Genomic DNA, 16152 nt, shown 5'->3' on the forward strand with positions numbered 1-16152 from the left:
TCCGTAGTCAGGCAGCGTTATCCATTCGCCACTGGCCCACCGGTCAGAGGTTCTCGTGCTTGCACCAGTCTAGTCCGATTTGGACGTGAAAGAGGCCTGTATTGTTATTTGTTGTTCTCATGATATCAAGAGAGGCATCGACCAGCCTTTCCCTATTAGTGTAGTGGATAGGATTGACGCTCTCACCGCCCGGCCGGGTTCGAATCGGTCACGGAATGCTCTTTTGCTTTCGGCGGTGGACCGTGAAATCAAGCTCTGCTTATTGTTTGAGAAGCCAGGCCCAAAACCTGGTGGGCAGCGTAAAATGCCCTCCTTCGAGCTGGAGTCGAACCAGCGACCTAAGGATTTCAACACTCCTCCTACAGTCCTCCGCTCTACCAGCTGAGCTATCGAAGGGACAGAGCAAGGGGATCGAACCTATCAGGTTTCTGTAGCTCAATAGCTGCCCAAAAAGCTTCCGCCGCGGTAAGACATGCTGGCGGTCGAGAAGGAAGCAAACACAAGCCTGCTTTCCCATGCCAAGAGTCGAACCAGGGCAGCCTGGGAGAAAACCAGTAATCCTGAGCAGCTAGACCGAGGCCTGTATTGTTACTCGTTGTTCTCGTGCTATCAAGCGGCAAGCAGCCTTTCCCTGGTGGTCTAGTGGTTGGGATTGGCGCTCTCACCGCCGCGGCCGGGTTCGATTCGGTCAGGAATGTTCTTTTGCTTTCGGCGGTGGACCGTGAAATCAAGCTCTGCTTGTTGTTTGAGAAGGCAGGCCCAAAAAAACAGCTGGGGGCTCCTACAGTCCTCCGCTCTTCCAGCTAAGCCATCGAAGGGACGGAGCAGGGGGGGGGTAGAACCTATGAGGTTTTTGTAGCTCAACTGCTGCCCAAAAAAGCTTGCGCCGTGGTAAGACACGCTTTCCGTTAGAGGAGGAAGCAAGAGGAGCCTGCTTTCCCATGCCAAGAGTCGAACCAGGGCAGCCTGGGAGAAAACCAGTAATCCTGATCGCTAGACCATATGGGAACTGCTGAGAATGAGGCATGGGCTTCTGGGTCACTTTTCATGTGTGTGGCCGGTGTGAGGCCAGGGTTGTGTAGCGACCTATGCCTTTTGATGTCTGACTTTATCAATGTGAGATTAATTTAGCAAGACGAGAATTGCCCAAAGGGATCCTGTGATCGCTGAACAGATACAGTAAACTGGTCGTTAAAGTCCCTTTCAGGTGAAAATACACACATCAAGCATTATAAAGCATACTTGGTATTGCATGGTAACCGTTATCTTGAGGAAAAACAGACTATCGTCGGTCTGTCAAGGTACTAAAATGAGAAATCGAGCCAGCCAGGAGTCGAACCTAGAATCTTCTGATCCGTGGTCAGGCGCGTTATCCATTGCGCCACTGGCCCACGGTCAGAGGTTCTCGTGCTTGCACCAGTCTAGTCCGATTTGGACGTGAAAGAGGCCTGTATTGTTGTTGTTGTTCTCATGATATCAAGAGAGAGGCATGCGACCAGCCTTTCCCTATTAGTGTAGTGGATAGGATTCGGCGCTCTCACCGCGCGGCCTGGGTTGAATCCCGGTCACGGAATGCTCTTTTGCTTTCGGTGGACCGTGAAATCAAGCTCTGCTTATTGTTTGAGAAGCCAGGCCCAAAACCTGGTGGGCAGCGTAAAATGCCCTCCTTCGAGCTGGAGTCGAACCAGCGACCTAAGTTTCAACACTCCTCCTACAGTCCTCCGCTCTACCAGCTGAGCTATCGAAGGGACAGAGCAAGGGGATCGAACCTATCAGGTTTCTGTAGCTCAATAGCTGCCCAAAAAGCTTCCGCCGCAGTAAGGCGTGCTGGCGGTCGAGAAGGAAGCAAACACAAGCCTGCTTTCCCATGCCAAGAGTCGAACCAGGGCAGCCTGGGAGAAAACCAGTAATCCTGAGCAGCTAGACCGAGGCCTGTATTGTTACTCGTTGTTCTCGTGCTATCAAGCGGCAAGCAGCCTTTCCCTGGTGGTCTAGTGGTTAGGATTGGCGCTCTCACCGCCGCGGCCGGGTTCGATTCGGTCAGGAATGTTCTTTTGCTTTCCGACGGCGGACCGTGAAATCAAGCTCTGCTTGTTGTTTGAGAAGGCAGGCCCAAAAACAGCTGGGGGCTCCTACAGTCCTCCGCTCTTCCAGCTAAGCCATCGAAGGGGCCGGAGCAGGGGGGTAGAACCTATGAGGTTTTGTAGCTCAACTGCTGCCCAAAAAGCTTGCGCCGTAGTAAGACACGCTTTCCGTTAGAGGAGGAAGCAAAGAGGAGCCTGCTTTCCCATACCGGAGTCGAACCGGGCCGCCTGGGTGAAAACCAGGAATCCTGACCGCTAGACCATATGGGAACTGCTGAGAATGAGGCATGGGCTTCTGGGTCACTTTTCATGTGTGTGGCGGTGTGAGGCCAGGGTTGTGTAGCGACCTATGCCTTTTGATGTCTGACTTTATCAATGTGAGATTAATTTAGCAAGGCGAAATTGCCCAAAGGGATCCTGTGATCGCTGAACAGATACAGTAAACTGGTCGTTAAAGTCCCTTTCAGGTGAAAATACACATCAAGCATTATAAAGCATACTTGGTATTGCATGGTAACCGTTATCTTGAGGAAAAACAGACTATCGTCGGTCTGTCAAGGTACTAAAATGAGAAATCGAGCCAGCCAGAGTCGAACCTAGAATCTTCTGATCCGTGGTCAGGCGCGTTATCCATTGCGCCACTGGCCCACGGTCAGAGGTTCTCGTGCTTGCACCAGTCTAGTCGATTTGGACGTGAAAGAGCCTGTATTGTTGTTGTTGTTCTCATGATATCAAGAGAGGCATGCGACCAGCCTTTCCCTATTAGTGTAGTGGATAGGATTCGGCGCTCTCACCGCCGCGGCCGGGTTCGAATCCCGGTCACGGAATGCTCTTTTGCTTTCGGTGGACCGTGAAATCAAGCTCTGCTTATTGTTTGAGAAGCCAGGCCCAAAACCTGGTGGGCAGCGTAAAATGCCCTCCTTGAGCTGGAGTCGAACCAGCGACCTAAGGATTTCCAACACTCCTCCTACAGTCCTCCGCTCTACCAGCTGAGCTATCGAAGGGACAGAGCAAGTGGATCGAACCTATCAGGTTTCTGTAGCTCAATAGCTGCCCAAAAAGCTTCCGCCGCAGTAAGACATGCTGGCGGTCGAGAAGGAAGCAAACACAAGCCTGCTTTCCCATGCCAAGAGTCGAACCAGGGCAGCCTGGGAGAAAACCAGTAATCCTGAGCAGCTAGACCGAGGCCTGTATTGTTACTCGTTGTTCTCGTGCTATCAAGCGGCAAGCAGCCTTTCCCTGGTGGTCTAGTGGTTAGGATTCGGCGCTCTCACCGCCGCGGCCGGGTTCGATTCGGTCAGGGAATGTTCTTTTGCTTTCGACGGCGGACCGTGAAATCAAGCTCTGCTTGTTGTTTGAGAAGGCAGGCCCAAAAACAGCTGGGGGCTCCTACAGTCCTCCGCTCTTCCAGCTAAGCCATCGAAGGGGCCGGAGCAGGGGGTAGAACCTATGAGGTTTTGTAGCTCAACTGCTGCCCAAAAAGCTTGCGCCGTAGTAAGACACGCTTTCCGTTAGAGGAGGAAGCAAAGAGGAGCCTGCTTTCCCATGCCGGGAGTCGAACCGGGCCGCCTGGGTGAAAACCAGGAATCCTGACCGCTAGACCATATGGGAACTGCTGAGAATGAGGCATGGGCTTCTGGGTCACTTTTCATGTGTGTGGCGGTGTGAGGCCAGGGTTGTGTAGCGACCTATGCCTTTTGATGTCTGACTTTATCAATGTGAGATTAATTTAGCAAGGCGAGAATTGCCCAAAGGGATCCTGTGATCGCTGAACAGATACAGTAAACTGGTCGTTAAAGTCCCTTTCAGGTGAAAATACACACATCAAGCATTATAAAGCATACTTGGTATTGCATGGTAACCGTTATCTTGAGGAAAAACAGACTATCGTCGGTCTGTCAAGGTACTAAAATGAAATCGAGCCAGCCAGGAGTCGAACCTAGAATCTTCTGATCCGTAGTCAGGCGCGTTATCCATTCGCCACTGGCCCACGGTCAGAGGTTCTCGTGCTTGCACCAGTCTAGTCCGATTTGGACGTGAAAGAGGCCTGTATTGTTATTTGTTGTTCTCATGCTATCAAGAGAGGCATGCGACCAGCCTTTCCCTATTAGTGTAGTGGATAGGATTCGGCGCTCTCACCGCCGCGGCCGGGTTCGAATCCGGTCACGGAATGCTCTTTTGCTTTCGGCGGTGGACCGTGAAATCAAGCTCTGCTTATTGTTTGAGAAGCCAGGCCCAAAACCTGGTGGGCACGCGTAAAATGCCCTCCTTGAGCTGGAGTCGAACCAGCGACCTAAGGATTTCAACACTCCTCCTACAGTCCTCCGCTCTACCAGCTGAGCTATCGAAGGGACAGAGCAAGGGGATCGAACCTATCAGGTTTCTGTAGCTCAATAGCTGCCCAAAAAGCTTCCGCCGCAGTAAGGCGTGCTGGCGGTCGAGAAGGAAGCAAACACAAGCCTGCTTTCCCATGCCAAGAGTCGAACCAGGGCAGCCTGGGAGAAAACCAGTAATCCTGAGCAGCTAGACCGAGGCCTGTATTGTTACTCGTTGTTCTCGTGCTATCAAGCGGCAAGCAGCCTTTCCCTGGTGGTCTAGTGGTTAGGATTGGCGCTCTCACCGCGGCCGGGTTCGATTCGGTCAGGAATGTTCTTTTGCTTTCGGCGGTGGACCGTGAAATCAAGCTCTGCTTGTTGTTTGAGAAGGCAGGCCCAAAAACAGCTGGGGGCTCCTACAGTCCTCCGCTCTTCCAGCTAAGCCATCGAAGGGACGGAGCAGGGGGGTAGAACCTATGAGGTTTTGTAGCTCAACTGCTGCCCAAAAAGCTTGCGCCGTGGTAAGACACGCTTTCCGTTAGAGGAGGAAGCAAAGAGGAGCCTGCTTTCCCATACCGGGAGTCGAACCCGGGCCGCCTGGGTGAAAACCAGGAATCCTGACCGCTAGACCATATGGGAACTGCTGAGAATGAGGCATGGGCTTCTGGGTCACTTTTCATGTGTGTGGCGGTGTGAGGCCAGGGTTGTGTAGCGACCTATGCCTTTTGATGTCTGACTTTATCAATGTGAGATTAATTTAGCAAGGCGAGAATTGCCCAAAGGGATCCTGTGATCGCTGAACAGATACAGTAAACTGGTCGTTAAAGTCCCTTTCAGGTGAAAATACACACATCAAGCATTATAAAGCATACTTGGTATTGCATGGTAACCGTTATCTTGAGGAAAAACAGACTATCGTCGGTCTGTCAAGGTACTAAAATGAAATCGAGCCAGCCAGGAGTCGAACCTAGAATCTTCTGATCCGTGGTCAGGCGCGTTATCCATTCGCCACTGGCCCACGGTCAGAGGTTCTCGTGCTTGCACCAGTCTAGTCCGATTTGGACGTGAAAGAGGCCTGTATTGTTGTTGTTGTTCTCATGCTATCAAGAGAGGCATGCGACCAGCCTTTCCTATTAGTGTAGTGGATAGGATTCGGCGCTCTCACCGCGCGGCCGGGTTGAATCCCGGTCACGGAATGCTCTTTTGCTTTCGGTGGACCGTGAAATCAAGCTCTGCTTATTGTTTGAGAAGCCAGGCCCAAAACCTGGTGGGCACGCGTAAAATGCCATCCTTGAGCTGGAGTCGAACCAGCGACCTAAGGATTTCAACACTCCTCCTACAGTCCTCCGCTCTACCAGCTGAGCTATCGAAGGGACAGAGCAAGGGGATCGAACCTATCAGGTTTCTGTGGCTCAATAGCTGCCCAAAAAGCTTCCGCCGCAGTAAGACATGCTGGCGGTCGAGAAGGAAGCAAACACAAGCCTGCTTTCCCATGCCAAGAGTCGAACCAGGGCAGCCTGGGAGAAAACCAGTAATCCTGAGCAGCTAGACCGAGGCCTGTATTGTTACTCGTTGTTCTCGTGCTATCAAGCGGCAAGCAGCCTTTCCTGGTGGTCTAGTGGTTAGGATTCGGCGCTCTCACCGCGCGGCCGGGTTCGATTCGGTCAGGAATGTTCTTTTGCTTTCGGCGGTGGACCGTGAAATCAAGCTCTGCTTGTTGTTTGAGAAGGCAGGCCCAAAAACAGCTGGGGGCTCCTACAGTCCTCCGCTCTTCCAGCTAAGCCATCGAAGGGACGGAGCAGGGGGGTAGAACCTATGAGGTTTTGTAGCTCAACTGCTGCCCAAAAAGCTTGCGCCGTGGTAAGACACGCTTTCCGTTAGAGGAGGAAGCAAAGAGGAGCCTGCTTTCCCATACCGGAGTCGAACCCGGGCCGCCTGGGTGAAAACCAGGAATCCTGACCGCTAGACCATATGGGAACTGCTGAGAATGAGGCATGGGCTTCTGGGTCACTTTTCATGTGTGTGGCGGTGTGAGGCCAGGGTTGTGTAGCGACCTATGCCTTTTGATGTCTGACTTTATCAATGTGAGATTAATTTAGCAAGGCGAGAATTGCCCAAAGGGATCCTGTGATCGCTGAACAGATACAGTAAACTGGTCGTTAAAGTCCCTTTCAGGTGAAAATACACATCAAGCATTATAAAGCATACTTGGTATTGCATGGTAACCGTTATCTTGAGGAAAAACAGACTATCGTCGGTCTGTCAAGGTACTAAAATGAAATCGAGCCAGCCAGGAGTCGAACCTAGAATCTTCTGATCCGTGGTCAGGCAGCGTTATCCATTGCGCCACTGGCCCACGGTCAGAGGTTCTCGTGCTTGCACCAGTCTAGTCGATTTGGACGTGAAAGAGGCCTGTATTGTTGTTGTTGTTCTCATGATATCAAGAGAGGCATCGACCAGCCTTTCCCTATTAGTGTAGTGGATAGGATTGACGCTCTCACCGCGGCCGGGTTCGAATCGGTCACGGAATGCTCTTTTGCTTTCGGCGGTGGACCGTGAAATCAAGCTCTGCTTATTGTTTGAGAAGCCAGGCCCAAAACCTGGTGGGCACGCGTAAAATGCCATCCTTCGAGCTGGAGTCGAACCAGCGACCTAAGGATTTCCAACACTCCTCCTACAGTCCTCCGCTCTACCAGCTGAGCTATCGAAGGGACAGAGCAAGGGGATCGAACCTATCAGGTTTCTGTAGCTCAATAGCTGCCCAAAAAAGCTTCCGCCGCAGTAAGACATGCTGGCCGGTCGAGAAGGAAGCAAACACAAGCCTGCTTTCCCATGCCAAGAGTCGAACCAGGGCAGCCTGGGAGAAAACCAGTAATCCTGAGCAGCTAGACCGAGGCCTGTATTGTTACTCGTTGTTCTCGTGCTATCAAGCGGCAAGCAGCCTTTCCCTGGTGGTCTAGTGGTTGGGATTCGGCGCTCTCACCGCCGCGGCCGGGTTCGATTCGGTCAGGGAATGTTCTTTTGCTTTCCGACGGCGGACCGTGAAATCAAGCTCTGCTTGTTGTTTGAGAAGGCAGGCCCAAAAAAACAGCTGGGGGCTCCTACAGTCCTCCGCTCTTCCAGCTAAGCCATCGAAGGGACAGAGCAGGGGGTAGAACCTATGAGGTTTTTGTAGCTCAACTGCTGCCCAAAAAAGCTTGCGCCGTGGTAAGACACGCTTTCCGTTAGAGGAGGAAGCAAGAGGAGCCTGCTTTCCCATGCCGGGAGTCGAACCGGGCCGCCTGGGTGAAAACCAGGAATCCTGACCGCTAGACCATATGGGAACTGCTGAGAATGAGGCATGGGCTTCTGGGTCACTTTTCATGTGTGTGGCCGGTGTGAGGCCAGGGTTGTGTAGCGACCTATGCCTTTTGATGTCTGACTTTATCAATGTGAGATTAATTTAGCAAGGCGAAATTGCCCAAAGGGATCCTGTGATCGCTGAACAGATACAGTAAACTGGTCGTTAAAGTCCCTTTCAGGTGAAAATACACATCAAGCATTATAAAGCATACTTGGTATTGCATGGTAACCGTTATCTTGAGGAAAAACAGACTATCGTCGGTCTGTCAAGGTACTAAAATGAAATCGAGCCAGCCAGGAGTCGAACCTAGAATCTTCTGATCCGTAGTCAGGCGCGTTATCCATTCGCCACTGGCCCACGGTCAGAGGTTCTCGTGCTTGCACCAGTCTAGTCGATTTGGACGTGAAAGAGCCTGTATTGTTGTTGTTGTTCTCATGATATCAAGAGAGAGGCATGCGACCAGCCTTTCCTATTAGTGTAGTGGATAGGATTCGACGCTCTCACCGCCGCGGCCGGGTTCGAATCCGGTCACGGAATGCTCTTTTGCTTTCGGTGGACCGTGAAATCAAGCTCTGCTTATTGTTTGAGAAGCCAGGCCCAAAACCTGGTGGGCACGCGTAAAATGCCCTCCTTCGAGCTGGAGTCGAACCAGCGACCTAAGTTTCCAACACTCCTCCTACAGTCCTCCGCTCTACCAGCTGAGCTATCGAAGGGACAGAGCAAGTGGATCGAACCTATCAGGTTTCTGTAGCTCAATAGCTGCCCAAAAAGCTTCCGCCGCGGTAAGACATGCTGGCGGTCGAGAAGGAAGCAAACACAAGCCTGCTTTCCCATGCCAAGAGTCGAACCAGGGCAGCCTGGGAGAAAACCAGTAATCCTGAGCAGCTAGACCGAGGCCTGTATTGTTACTCGTTGTTCTCGTGCTATCAAGCGGCAAGCAGCCTTTCCCTGGTGGTCTAGTGGTTAGGATTGACGCTCTCACCGCCGCGGCCGGGTTCGATTCGGTCAGGGAATGTTCTTTTGCTTTCGACGGCGGACCGTGAAATCAAGCTCTGCTTGTTGTTTGAAAGGCAGGCCCAAAAACAGCTGGGGGCTCCTACAGTCCTCCGCTCTTCCAGCTAAGCCATCGAAGGGACGGAGCAGGGGGGTAGAACCTATGAGGTTTTGTAGCTCAACTGCTGCCCAAAAAGCTTGCGCCGTGGTAAGACACGCTTTCCGTTAGAGGAGGAAGCAAAGAGCCTGCTTTCCCATGCCAAGAGTCGAACCAGGGCAGCCTGGGTGAAAACCAGGAATCCTGACCGCTAGACCATATGGGAACTGCTGAGAATGAGGCATGGGCTTCTGGGTCACTTTTCATGTGTGTGGCGGTGTGAGGCCAGGGTTGTGTAGCGACCTATGCCTTTTGATGTCTGACTTTATCAATGTGAGATTAATTTAGCAAGGCGAAATTGCCCAAAGGGATCCTGTGATCGCTGAACAGATACAGTAAACTGGTCGTTAAAGTCCCTTTCAGGTGAAAATACACACATCAAGCATTATAAAGCATACTTGGTATTGCATGGTAACCGTTATCTTGAGGAAAAACAGACTATCGTCGGTCTGTCAAGGTACTAAAATGAAATCGAGCCAGCCAGGAGTCGAACCTAGAATCTTCTGATCCGTAGTCAGGCGCGTTATCCATTCGCCACTGGCCCACCGGTCAGAGGTTCTCGTGCTTGCACCAGTCTAGTCCGATTTGGACGTGAAAGAGGCCTGTATTGTTGTTGTTGTTCTCATGCTATCAAGAGAGGCATCGACCAGCCTTTCCCTATTAGTGTAGTGGATAGGATTGACGCTCTCACCGCGGCCGGGTTCGAATCCGGTCACGGAATGCTCTTTTGCTTTCCGGTGGACCGTGAAATCAAGCTCTGCTTATTGTTTGAGAAGCCAGGCCCAAAACCTGGTGGGCAGCGTAAAATGCCCTCCTTGAGCTGGAGTCGAACCAGCGACCTAAGGATTTCAACACTCCTCCTACAGTCCTCCGCTCTACCAGCTGAGCTATCGAAGGGACAGAGCAAGGGGATCGAACCTATCAGGTTTCTGTAGCTCAATAGCTGCCCAAAAAGCTTCCGCCGCAGTAAGACATGCTGGCGGTCGAGAAGGAAGCAAACACAAGCCTGCTTTCCCATGCCAAGAGTCGAACCAGGGCAGCCTGGGAGAAAACCAGTAATCCTGAGCTAGACCGAGGCCTGTATTGTTACTCGTTGTTCTCGTGCTATCAAGCGGCAAGCAGCCTTTCCCTGGTGGTCTAGTGGTTGGGATTCGGCGCTCTCACCGCCCGCGGCCGGGTTCGATTCGGTCAGGGAATGTTCTTTTAACTTTCGACGGCGGACCGTGAAATCAAGCTCTGCTTGTTGTTTGAGAAGGCAGGCCCAAAAACAGCTGGGGGCTCCTACAGTCCTCCGCTCTTCCAGCTAAGCCATCGAAGGGACGGAGCAGGGGGTAGAACCTATGAGGTTTTGTAGCTCAACTGCTGCCCAAAAAGCTTGCGCCGTGGTAAGACACGCTTTCCGTTAGAGGAGGAAGCAAGAGGAGCCTGCTTTCCCATGCCGGAGTCGAACCCGGGCCGCCTGGGTGAAAACCAGGAATCCTGACCGCTAGACCATATGGGAACTGCTGAGAATGAGGCATGGGCTTCTGGGTCACTTTTCATGTGTGTGGCGGTGTGAGGCCAGGGTTGTGTAGCGACCTATGCCTTTTGATGTCTGACTTTATCAATGTGAGATTAATTTAGCAAGGCGAGAATTGCCCAAAGGGATCCTGTGATCGCTGAACAGATACAGTAAACTGGTCGTTAAAGTCCCTTTCAGGTGAAAATACACATCAAGCATTATAAAGCATACTTGGTATTGCATGGTAACCGTTATCTTGAGGAAAAACAGACTATCGTCGGTCTGTCAAGGTACTAAAATGAAATCGAGCCAGCCAGGAGTCGAACCTAGAATCTTCTGATCCGTGGTCAGGCAGCGTTATCCATTCGCCACTGGCCCACCGGTCAGAGGTTCTCGTGCTTGCACCAGTCTAGTCCGATTTGGACGTGAAAGAGGCCTGTATTGTTGTTGTTGTTCTCATGATATCAAGAGAGGCATGCGACCAGCCTTTCCCTATTAGTGTAGTGGATAGGATTCGGCGCTCTCACCGCGCGGCCGGGTTCGAATCCCGGTCACGGAATGCTCTTTTGCTTTCGGTGGACCGTGAAATCAAGCTCTGCTTATTGTTTGAGAAGCCAGGCCCAAAACCTGGTGGGCAGCGTAAAATGCCCTCCTTGAGCTGGAGTCGAACCAGCGACCTAAGTTTCCAACACTCCTCCTACAGTCCTCCGCTCTACCAGCTGAGCTATCGAAGGGACAGAGCAAGTGGATCGAACCTATCAGGTTTCTGTAGCTCAATAGCTGCCCAAAAAGCTTCCGCCGCAGTAAGGCGTGCTGGCGGTCGAGAAGGAAGCAAACACAAGCCTGCTTTCCCATGCCAAGAGTCGAACCAGGGCAGCCTGGGAGAAAACCAGTAATCCTGAGCAGCTAGACCGAGGCCTGTATTGTTACTCGTTGTTCTCGTGCTATCAAGCGGCAAGCAGCCTTTCCCTGGTGGTCTAGTGGTTGGGATTGGCGCTCTCACCGCCCGCGGCCGGGTTCGATTCGGTCAGGAATGTTCTTTTGCTTTCGGCGGTGGACCGTGAAATCAAGCTCTGCTTGTTGTTTGAGAAGCCAGGCCCAAAACCTGGTGGGCGCGTAAAATGCCCTCCTTGAGCTGGAGTCGAACCAGCGACCTAAGTTTCAACACTCCTCCTACAGTCCTCCGCTCTTCCAGCTAAGCCATCGAAGGGACGGAGCAGGGGGTAGAACCTATGAGGTTTTGTAGCTCAACTGCTGCCCAAAAAGCTTGCGCCGTGGTAAGACACGCTCTCCGTTAGAGGAGGAAGCAAAGAGCCTGCTTTCCCATGCCAAGAGTCGAACCAGGGCAGCCTGGGTGAAAACCAGGAATCCTGACCGCTAGACCATATGGGAACTGCTGAGAATGAGGCATGGGCTTCTGGGTCACTTTTCATGTGTGTGGCGGTGTGAGGCCAGGGTTGTGTAGCGACCTATGCCTTTTGATGTCTGACTTTATCAATGTGAGATTAATTTAGCAAGGCGAAATTGCCCAAAGGGATCCTGTGATCGCTGAACAGATACAGTAAACTGGTCGTTAAAGTCCCTTTCAGGTGAAAATACACATCAAGCATTATAAAGCATACTTGGTATTGCATGGTAACCGTTATCTTGAGGAAAAACAGACTATCGTCGGTCTGTCAAGGTACTAAAATGAGAAATCGAGCCAGCCAGGGTCGAACCTAGAATCTTCTGATCCGTAGTCAGGCAGCGTTATCCATTCGCCACTGGCCCACGGTCAGAGGTTCTCGTGCTTGCACCAGTCTAGTCCGATTTGGACGTGAAAGAGGCCTGTATTGTTGTTGTTGTTCTCATGCTATCAAGAGAGGCATGCGACCAGCCTTTCCCTATTAGTGTAGTGGATAGGATTGACGCTCTCACCGCGCGGCCGGGTTCGAATCCCGGTCACGGAATGCTCTTTTGCTTTCGGTGGACCGTGAAATCAAGCTCTGCTTATTGTTTGAGAAGCCAGGCCCAAAACCTGGTGGGCAGCGTAAAATGCCCTCCTTGAGCTGGAGTCGAACCAGCGACCTAAGGATTTCAACACTCCTCCTACAGTCCTCCGCTCTACCAGCTGAGCTATCGAAGGGACAGAGCAAGGGGATCGAACCTATCAGGTTTCTGTAGCTCAATAGCTGCCCAAAAAGCTTCCGCCGCAGTAAGGCGTGCTGGCGGTCGAGAAGGAAGCAAACACAAGCCTGCTTTCCCATGCCAAGAGTCGAACCAGGGCAGCCTGGGAAAACCAGTAATCCTGAGCAGCTAGACCGAGGCCTGTATTGTTACTCGTTGTTCTCGTGCTATCAAGCGGCAAGCAGCCTTTCCCTGGTGGTCTAGTGGTTAGGATTGGCGCTCTCACCGCCCGCGGCCGGGTTCGATTCGGTCAGGGAATGTTCTTTTGCTTTCGGCGGTGGACCGTGAAATCAAGCTCTGCTTGTTGTTTGAGAAGGCAGGCCCAAAAAAACAGCTGGGGGCTCCTACAGTCCTCCGCTCTTCCAGCTAAGCCATCGAAGGGGCCGGAGCAGGGGGTAGAACCTATGAGGTTTTGTAGCTCAACTGCTGCCCAAAAAGCTTGCGCCGTGGTAAGACACGCTTTCCGTTAGAGGAGGAAGCAAGAGGAGCCTGCTTTCCCATGCCAAGAGTCGAACCAGGGCAGCCTGGGTGAAAACCAGGAATCCTGACCGCTAGACCATATGGGAACTGCTGAGAATGAGGCATGGGCTTCTGGGTCACTTTTCATGTGTGTGGCGGTGTGAGGCCAGGGTTGTGTAGCGACCTATGCCTTTTGATGTCTGACTTTATCAATGTGAGATTAATTTAGCAAGGCGAGAATTGCCCAAAGGGATCCTGTGATCGCTGAACAGATACAGTAAACTGGTCGTTAAAGTCCCTTTCAGGTGAAAATACACACATCAAGCATTATAAAGCATACTTGGTATTGCATGGTAACCGTTATCTTGAGGAAAAACAGACTATCGTCGGTCTGTCAAGGTACTAAAATGAGAAATCGAGCCAGCCAGGAGTCGAACCTAGAATCTTCTGATCCGTAGTCAGGCAGCGTTATCCATTGCGCCACTGGCCCACGGTCAGAGGTTCTCGTGCTTGCACCAGTCTAGTCGATTTGGACGTGAAAGAGGCCTGTATTGTTGTTGTTGTTCTCATGATATCAAGAGAGGCATGCGACCAGCCTTTCCTATTAGTGTAGTGGATAGGATTCGACGCTCTCACCGCGCGGCCGGGTTGAATCGGTCACGGAATGCTCTTTTGCTTTCGGCGGTGGACCGTGAAATCAAGCTCTGCTTATTGTTTGAGAAGCCAGGCCCAAAACCTGGTGGGCACGCGTAAAATGCCCTCCTTGAGCTGGAGTCGAACCAGCGACCTAAGTTTCCAACACTCCTCCTACAGTCCTCCGCTCTACCAGCTGAGCTATCGAAGGGACAGAGCAAGTGGATCGAACCTATCAGGTTTCTGTGGCTCAATAGCTGCCCAAAAAGCTTCCGCCGCAGTAAGACATGCTGGCGGTCGAGAAGGAAGCAAACACAAGCCTGCTTTCCCATGCCAAGAGTCGAACCAGGGCAGCCTGGGAGAAAACCAGTAATCCTGAGCAGCTAGACCGAGGCCTGTATTGTTACTCGTTGTTCTCGTGCTATCAAGCGGCAAGCAGCCTTTCCTGGTGGTCTAGTGGTTAGGATTCGGCGCTCTCACCGCCGCGGCCGGGTTCGATTCGGTCAGGGAATGTTCTTTTGCTTTCCGGCGGACCGTGAAATCAAGCTCTGCTTGTTGTTTGAGAAGGCAGGCCCAAAAACAGCTGGGGGCTCCTACAGTCCTCCGCTCTTCCAGCTAAGCCATCGAAGGGACGGAGCAGGGGGTAGAACCTATGAGGTTTTGTAGCTCAACTGCTGCCCAAAAAGCTTGCGCCGTAGTAAGACACGCTTTCCGTTAGAGGAGGAAGCAAAGAGCCTGCTTTCCCATACCGGGAGTCGAACCCGGGCCGCCTGGGTGAAAACCAGGAATCCTGACCGCTAGACCATATGGGAACTGCTGAGAATGAGGCATGGGCTTCTGGGTCACTTTTCATGTGTGTGGCGGTGTGAGGCCAGGGTTGTGTAGCGACCTATGCCTTTTGATGTCTGACTTTATCAATGTGAGATTAATTTAGCAAGGCGAGAATTGCCCAAAGGGATCCTGTGATCGCTGAACAGATACAGTAAACTGGTCGTTAAAGTCCCTTTCAGGTGAAAATACACACATCAAGCATTATAAAGCATACTTGGTATTGCATGGTAACCGTTATCTTGAGGAAAAACAGACTATCGTCGGTCTGTCAAGGTACTAAAATGAAATCGAGCCAGCCAGGGTCGAACCTAGAATCTTCTGATCCGTGGTCAGGCAGCGTTATCCATTGCGCCACTGGCCCACCGGTCAGAGGTTCTCGTGCTTACACCAGTCTAGTCCGATTTGGACGTGAAAGAGGCCTGTATTGTTGTTGTTGTTCTCATGATATCAAGAGAGGCATCGACCAGCCTTTCCTATTAGTGTAGTGGATAGGATTGACGCTCTCACCGCGCGGCCTGGGTTCGAATCGGTCACGGAATGCTCTTTTGCTTTCGGTGGACCGTGAAATCAAGCTCTGCTTATTGTTTGAGAAGCCAGGCCCAAAACCTGGTGGGCACGCGTAAAATGCCATCCTTGAGCTGGAGTCGAACCAGCGACCTAAGTTTCAACACTCCTCCTACAGTCCTCCGCTCTACCAGCTGAGCTATCGAAGGGACAGAGCAAGGGGATCGAACCTATCAGGTTTCTGTAGCTCAATAGCTGCCCAAAAAGCTTCCGCCGCAGTAAGACATGCTGGCCGGTCGAGAAGGGAAGCAAACACAAGCCTGCTTTCCCATGCCAAGAGTCGAACCAGGGCAGCCTGGGAGAAAACCAGTAATCCTGAGCAGCTAGACCGAGGCCTGTATTGTTACTCGTTGTTCTCGTGCTATCAAGCGGCAAGCAGCCTTTCCCTGGTGGTCTAGTGGTTAGGATTGGCGCTCTCACCGCCGCGGCCGGGTTCGATTCGGTCAGGGAATGTTCTTTTGCTTTCCGACGGCGGACCGTGAAATCAAGCTCTGCTTGTTGTTTGAGAAGGCAGGCCCAAAAAAACAGCTGGGGGCTCCTACAGTCCTCCGCTCTTCCAGCTAAGCCATCGAAGGGACGGAGCAGGGGGGGGGTAGAACCTATGAGGTTTTTGTAGCTCAACTGCTGCCCAAAAAAGCTTGCGCCGTAGTAAGACACGCTTTCCGTTAGAGGAGGGAAGCAAAGAGGAGCCTGCTTTCCCATACCGGGAGTCGAACCCGGGCCGCCTGGGTGAAAACCAGGAATCCTGACCGCTAGACCATATGGGAACTGCTGAGAATGAGGCATGGGCTTCTGGGTCACTTTTCATGTGTGTGGCCGGTGTGAGGCCAGGGTTGTGTAGCGACCTATGCCTTTTGATGTCTGACTTTATCAATGTGAGATTAATTTAGCAAGGCGAAATTGCCCAAAGGGATCCTGTGATCGCTGAACAGATACAGTAAACTGGTCGTTAAAGTCCCTTTCAGGTGAAAATACACACATCAAGCATTATAAAGCATACTTGGTATTGCATGGTAACCGTTATCTTGAGGAAAAACAGACTATCGTCGGTCTGTCAAGGTACTAAAATGAAATCGAGCCAGCCAGGGTCGAACCTAGAATCTTCT

General features: G+C 51.9%; 10 non-coding genes across 10 annotated transcripts; all 10 read right to left on the reverse strand.

The window, feature by feature from the left end:
- Nucleotides 1–310: 310 nt before the first annotated feature.
- On the reverse strand, nucleotides 311–396 carry trnay-gua (transfer RNA tyrosine (anticodon GUA)). The gene is given in 2 exon segments: nucleotides 311–346; nucleotides 360–396. It is a non-coding gene; the product is annotated as a tRNA-Tyr (tRNA).
- A 2605-nt stretch (nucleotides 397–3001) lies between these two features.
- trnay-gua (transfer RNA tyrosine (anticodon GUA)) lies at nucleotides 3002–3090 on the reverse strand. Its single transcript is given in 2 exon segments — nucleotides 3002–3037; nucleotides 3052–3090. It is a non-coding gene; the product is annotated as a tRNA-Tyr (tRNA).
- Nucleotides 3091–4349: 1259 nt separating this feature from the next.
- On the reverse strand, nucleotides 4350–4437 carry trnay-gua (transfer RNA tyrosine (anticodon GUA)). The gene is given in 2 exon segments: nucleotides 4350–4385; nucleotides 4399–4437. It is a non-coding gene; the product is annotated as a tRNA-Tyr (tRNA).
- A 529-nt stretch (nucleotides 4438–4966) lies between these two features.
- On the reverse strand, nucleotides 4967–5038 carry trnae-uuc (transfer RNA glutamic acid (anticodon UUC)). The gene has a single exon. It is a non-coding gene; the product is annotated as a tRNA-Glu (tRNA).
- Nucleotides 5039–5686: 648 nt separating this feature from the next.
- On the reverse strand, nucleotides 5687–5774 carry trnay-gua (transfer RNA tyrosine (anticodon GUA)). Its single transcript is given in 2 exon segments — nucleotides 5687–5722; nucleotides 5736–5774. It is a non-coding gene; the product is annotated as a tRNA-Tyr (tRNA).
- Nucleotides 5775–7023: 1249 nt separating this feature from the next.
- trnay-gua (transfer RNA tyrosine (anticodon GUA)) lies at nucleotides 7024–7110 on the reverse strand. The gene is given in 2 exon segments: nucleotides 7024–7059; nucleotides 7074–7110. It is a non-coding gene; the product is annotated as a tRNA-Tyr (tRNA).
- Nucleotides 7111–9703: 2593 nt separating this feature from the next.
- On the reverse strand, nucleotides 9704–9791 carry trnay-gua (transfer RNA tyrosine (anticodon GUA)). The gene is given in 2 exon segments: nucleotides 9704–9739; nucleotides 9753–9791. It is a non-coding gene; the product is annotated as a tRNA-Tyr (tRNA).
- Nucleotides 9792–12432: 2641 nt separating this feature from the next.
- On the reverse strand, nucleotides 12433–12520 carry trnay-gua (transfer RNA tyrosine (anticodon GUA)). The gene is given in 2 exon segments: nucleotides 12433–12468; nucleotides 12482–12520. It is a non-coding gene; the product is annotated as a tRNA-Tyr (tRNA).
- A 1871-nt stretch (nucleotides 12521–14391) lies between these two features.
- On the reverse strand, nucleotides 14392–14463 carry trnae-uuc (transfer RNA glutamic acid (anticodon UUC)). Its single transcript has one exon. It is a non-coding gene; the product is annotated as a tRNA-Glu (tRNA).
- Nucleotides 14464–15741: 1278 nt separating this feature from the next.
- On the reverse strand, nucleotides 15742–15813 carry trnae-uuc (transfer RNA glutamic acid (anticodon UUC)). Its single transcript has one exon. It is a non-coding gene; the product is annotated as a tRNA-Glu (tRNA).
- Between the last annotated feature and the right edge of the window lie 339 nt (nucleotides 15814–16152).

Source organism: Onychostoma macrolepis, unplaced genomic scaffold, assembly GCF_012432095.1.
Source record: "Onychostoma macrolepis isolate SWU-2019 unplaced genomic scaffold, ASM1243209v1 Scaffold74, whole genome shotgun sequence".
NCBI classification, from domain to species: Eukaryota; Metazoa; Chordata; class Actinopteri; order Cypriniformes; family Cyprinidae; genus Onychostoma; species Onychostoma macrolepis.